We start from the raw sequence: 6000 nt of genomic DNA, 5'->3' as shown, positions 1-6000 counted from the left end.
TCTGGGAAACTACAACACTCTCTTTGCTAAAGATTAAGGAACCATGCTTGGAGTAGCCTGAGACTAGACCCAGCCAGGAGTGGAGATGTGAGATGTGGGCATTTTTTCTGTGGCAACTGCCAAGGAATTAAGGAGGAGTCTCTGGGGACTGGGATTATGGGGTGGGTGTTTGTTGACCAGTTCTTTTATCATGAAAAAGAAAAGGATGTTTGCTAAACTGAGACTAGAGTTCTCTGTTCGCCTCACAAAATATGCAGGCACTAAAAAAAAAATGCTGTAGTATCTCAGTCTGCAGCAAACACCAAAAAGCAGAAAGAAAATTTGAGGAGATAATAAAAAAAGTGATAAATAATCAAAATATAATGGTTTGACATGACTTCAGGGTGAATATTTTCACCTTTTTTTTTTTTTGAGAAAGAGAGAGGGACAAACAAGGTGAAAGAAATGAGAAGCATCAATTCTTCATAACCCTAACCCTATCCCTGCCCTAAACCTAATCCTAACCCTCACCCTCAGCCTCACCCTAACCCTCCAAACCCTCACCCTCACCCTCACTTTAACCCTAACCCTAACACCCACAAAGCCCCACCTCCCAAGGTATTGCACCCAGTGATCCCCTTCATCCTGACATATCAGGCTTGGTGCCACAACCCCGCCCCTTATTTGCCAGACCCCACCTTCTCCAGATACTCCCTCATCAGGGATGACACTCAGCCTGCCCTCCCTCTCAGGCTCCTTCTCCCCGGTTCTGCCCTTGCCTTTTCCCTCACTGCATAAGAGGGCTCACCTGGCCTTTGTCCTGAGTGGCCTTCAGGAGGCATTAATTGTCTCAAATCGCCCACCACAGTTGAGAATGTTCTAAATCAGGACGCCTGAGGCTGTCTCTGATTAGTGGCTAGTCTGAAACAGAGGAGGTCCACACTCTCTATCACTTCCTCCCTCTCCTGGCACTTGCAGGGACACCCAGTGTCTCCTGCACAGGCTGGTGACTGCTCTTAAAAAAAGGGCAGTGCCTGGCGTGAGTCCTTCAACCTCAAGCCAGCTCTTGCCCCCAGACCAGCCCCAAGAACAATGTGCAGCAGGCTGCAGGGCAGGGTGGGCAGGACCAGCTCCCCTGCCCCATCAGCTGATATTTCTGCATGGAGCTACCTGGTGGACTGATTATTTTCTTCGAAGACAGGGCAATACCTAACTACTTTTAATGCCCGAGTTTTACAGTAGAAAACTGGCTACAGTCTTTGGTTTACAATTAGTTCTCCCACTGTCTTTGTTGTTGTTTTTTTTAGAGAGAGGCAGAGAGAAACAGAAACATCGAGATGTTCCTGTATGTGCCCTAACCAAGGAATCAAACCAACAACCTCCATGGTCCAGGACAAAGCTCTAACCAATGAAGCTATCTGGCCAGGGTTTAATTTTTATTGATTTATAGAGAGAAGAAAGGAGAGTGAAGGGAAACATTCATTTGTTGTTTTACTCAGCCTTGGACTCATTGGTTATGCCCTGATCACATCCACAGCCTTGGTGTTTCCAGTGCATGTTCCTAACCTCTTGAGCTATGTGGCAAAGGCTCTCTGCTGTTTCTTTCTTTTTTTATTTTATTTAGTGAGAAGAAGGTAGGAAGAGAGACCAACTCCCGTATGCGAGATCCAACTGGCAAGCCCACTTGCCAGGAATGTTTTGACCATCTGTGGCGTTGATCCATTGCTTAACAACCAAATTATTCTTAGTGCCTGAGGCTGACACCATGGATCCACCCTCAGCACCCGGGGCAAACTCGCTCTAATTGAGCCATGGCTGCAGGAGAAGTATGGAGTTAGCACTGCACTGCAAATACTTCAACAGGAAACTTTTAAAGAGTCAGTTTGCGATTATGGCCACGGGCAGCAAACTGAGGGTACCATCTTGAGTCATACTGTGAGAAACCAGCTGAGAACAGCTTTCCCTGGGCCAGCTTATTTCAGTATTCTCTGAGACTCCACCCTAGGAACCGCCCCATTACCCAGACCCTTCATAACACTCCACACTGCGACACACTGCTCTTCCCCTGCCTGGAACATTCAGGGACTTTGCAAATGCCTCTCCTTTCCTCCTTTCCACCTTTTTCTCCACACCCTCTTCCTTCCCACAGGACCGCACACAGGGCAGCAGCAGGCACCACGCTCCGGGCACTCTTTTGCTCTGGTCTTTCAGCTCCCTTCCCTGCGACTCCCCCACTCAGCCACGGTGGCCCCCACAGACTTCCCCGGGACCTTCCCCACTCGAAACCCTTCCTCGCTCCTCTCCCCCCACAGAACGCCCTGGACACCACCCAGACTCACCGTGAAGTGTTCGCGATGGGTCTACAATGGCGGCGAGAACCGCGGAACCCACTCAGAAAATTGGGAATGATCCCCTGTATGCCTAAAACTGAAGACTCCCCGAAAGGGCTCCATTCCTAACAAATGAAAGTGAACAACCGACCTTAAGACTCCATAGCTTTATAAAGAAAGGTTATAAGCCCCCATTTACATGTAAGGTTTTTTCAGAGTCTAGTACTTTCTCATCCTCATTCCCACAAAGCTATGTCATGCAACTCAGACTTAGAACTGGTTCTAAGAACACCAATGGGAACCTCTTGTGACATGACAGATTTATGTCTTCATGTGCACACTGTGCACCCTCAAACCGGGTGCCGGCAGACACTTCACATCCAAATCCATGACACATACTTTTTTGTGTTTATTTTATTTTATTTTATTGGGGGTGCTTCATTTTAGAGAGAAGGAAGACAGGGAGAGAGAGAGAAAAGAAAGAGGAGCAGGAAGCATCAACTCCCATATATGCCTTGATCAGAGAAGTGCAGGGCTCTGAACCAGCGACCTCAGTGTTCCCAGGTCTACACTTTATCCACTGCGCAACCACAGGTCAGGCCTTTTTTGTGTTTTTTAAAATAATATCTCTTTCCCAATCAAGGATTTCCTCTTTCTAAACTCAAATTTAACTGAAGTGACAAATGCTGTTTCTTCCACCACAATGACCATGAGACATGAACAAAATTTCCTTTCACAGAAAGGGCACGAGCAAGCTCCTTTCTGAACACTTCTTTCTAACATGGGGAGCAGATCTGCTCTGCCCTGCGCTGCCCCCGCACTTTGCCATCCCCGCCCCTTGTTGTCCTTGCCTCTCCTTGCACCCCGATGCACATCGCAGAATGTCTGCCTTAGGAAGCCCTCCGCAACCTCTCCAATCCCTATTCCTTTCCTTCAAATTGTGTAATCAAGCCTCTTTGCCCTGTCCTGCCCTGCCTCAGCCCGAAGCCATCCCCGATTCTCCCCATGCCTTACTATCCCTCCCTGCGCCATAATCACCCTCGCCTTCTACCCCACTTCCTGTCATCCTGGAGCTGTCTTGCACCGCTCCTTCTGCTCCGCCCTGTCTGCAACGCCCCGTGTCATTTTCTCTGCCCCGCCCCATGCCTCTTTGTGCTTCCAGCCTGTACCCACTCTGCACTGTCCCAGCCCTGTAACCTTCATGGCAGCTGCGGAAGCAGCCGCCTGGGGGCTGCCGGTGCTCCTCGGCCCTCCCAGTGCTGGCGGCAGGGTCAGAGTCTAAAGGGTGGAAAGGACCCAGCGCCTCAGCGGTCATGTGACTGCGAAGATGGCCAGTTTTTTTGTTGTTGTTGAGCCTCGCGCTGCTCTTCGACTTTGGGAGGGTTTGTCGCTGCCTGTTTGCCGCCTCAGTGTACGTTTCTGTGAGTGTGAGTGTGTGTTTGTGTGTGTGTTTGCATGCGTGCGCTGCTACTCTGTTTGGTGCTGCTGGTCTTTCCGCCCACCTCCAGGCTGTCTTGACCCAGAGGCACCCCAGAGGCGCCCCAGAGGCTGTGCTGGCGGAATCTGGGTTCTCGCCATTGTTTCCCTGAAACTTGGAGAAAACTCAGACTCCGCTCTCCGCTTTCCCAGCTGAGTTGGTGCAGGTTCCAGGGGCGCTTGATGCAAAGAATAATGTACCTAGCTCTGGGTCCGCACAACCGGGGAGATGTTGGTTCCTGAGCTCCACAGTCTTTCTGGAGGAGGCTTGCATTATGTCATCTGTGAAAACGCTTCCATTCAGCCTACCCTGTGCAGGACCCAGCGCTGAGTGCTGGGGATGCAAAACCCATAAACTCTTAAGGGAACTGACAGGTTAAATGGGGAACATTCACAGAATAGAAGAATATCTAAAGAAGGCATTTTGATGGGGTACAGACTCTTTTAGGGGCACAGAGAAAACTTCAGAGAGGCCAAGCCTAAAAGTGGGCTTTGAGTGATGTATAGGATTTCATTAAGTAGGAGGGAAGGGCTCCTGCAAAGGTTTCCAAGCTTTTGTGGCTGTAGTGATTGGAACTTAATGCCCTAGCGGGTGCAGAGTGCACAGAAAAACGAGTTGTGATGGTGATAATGGCATTATTTGGCGGTTGAAATCTCCCTTATGCCTCAGAAATGCAGATAATTTTCTGATCTTTCCAAATGATTTGATGTGGTTACATTGAATGAGTGAATGAACAAGTGGAAGGATATATAGCCCCAAACCTTATAAATAATCAGAGGCAAACCTTGGATAGTTTGCTGGTTTGGTTTCAGACCAACCATGCAATAGAGTGAGCTGTAATCAAAATTGACTAGTGGAGGGTTTTTACCTTCAGTTTTTAAAGAAAGAAAAAAATAGGGTAACATCTTCGAAGCACAATGAAGCTACACACAATAGAATGAGGTCTGCCTATATAACCTTCTGGTTTTCTGCTTCACAGTTGTCTTCTCTGTATTCCCTTTATTTCTGTGTCTTCCTTCCAAAGCTGGGACACACTGAAGCAAGAGTGGATGCCGATGAGCAAAATCGGGTCAGGTGAACCAGCTTTTATGGAATCTATAATGCTTAAACACAAAAACAGGAGAAACAGCCTCAATTATCTAGAATGTTGTCATCAGAAAATTTTGGAAGTTGCTATTTTCATCTCTGTCTCCTACTATTTTTACCATTGCAGTTTTCAATTTATATTACAAACATGTGGTGGCCTTGGCTGGTTGGCTCAGTGGTAAAGCGTTGAATCAGTGTGTGGAAGTCTTGTGTTCAATTCCCGGCTATTACATACAGAAGAGGCACCCATCTGCTTCTTCAACTTCCCGGCTCTCTTTCCTCTTTATCTCTCTCTTCCCCTCCTGCAGCTAAAGCTCCCTTAAAGCAAAGTTGGCCCTGAGCATTGAGGAGGTTTCCATGGCCTCCACCTCAGGTGCTAGAATGGCTCTTGTTGCAACAGAGCAACGCCCCAGATGGGCAGAGCATTGCCCCCTGGTGGGCATGTTGGGTGGATCTTGGTCAGGTGCACGTACGGAGTCTGACTGCCTTCTCACTTCTAACTTTGGGGGGAAAATAATAAATAAATTACAAACAGGTGGTATTAGCCTTTTATCATTTAGGGTCTTCAGAGTTCCTTATCTCACTGTGCTCCTCTAGTCATGTTTCTCTGTTGTAGCACCTAGTCATTATTTGGCTTGTCCATCTGACTTGTTGCTTTTAAGCAAAAGGGACTGAGTTTTAACTCTCACTGGATCCCCGGTGCCTAGCATTGAGCTTAGCAGTTAGTAGGTGCTTAGTAATATTTATAGGATAAATAAGGAAACTAAGGCCTACAGAAAACACGTGTTTCCACCATGGTTTTTGACTAATGTCAAGCCTTTATTTTGTGCCAGGCACTATGCTAAGTGCTTAACATGTAGCATCTCAATGAACTCTCAGATTATAACCCTGGTTTTCAAATGAGGAAATAAAAGCAAAAGTATGAAGCAGTTCACTTAGTCATAGAGCCTTCAAAGAGTGCTGAGGTGTTTAGCCCATCAGTTGGGACCTTACTCAATATTCTGCTGGACTTCCAATCTGAATTGAGGTTTCTGGGGTATGTGCTCGTCAAGACCCACTGTGTTGTCATGGGTCTCCCCAGACTCTCACCTTTCACAAACTTTTGGTACTCTCTTATATAATGTGGCC

The sequence above is a fragment of the Saccopteryx leptura genome, chromosome 4 (assembly GCF_036850995.1).
Source record: "Saccopteryx leptura isolate mSacLep1 chromosome 4, mSacLep1_pri_phased_curated, whole genome shotgun sequence".
NCBI lineage: Eukaryota > Metazoa > Chordata > Mammalia > Chiroptera > Emballonuridae > Saccopteryx > Saccopteryx leptura.
This window is presented reverse-complemented; position numbering follows the sequence as displayed.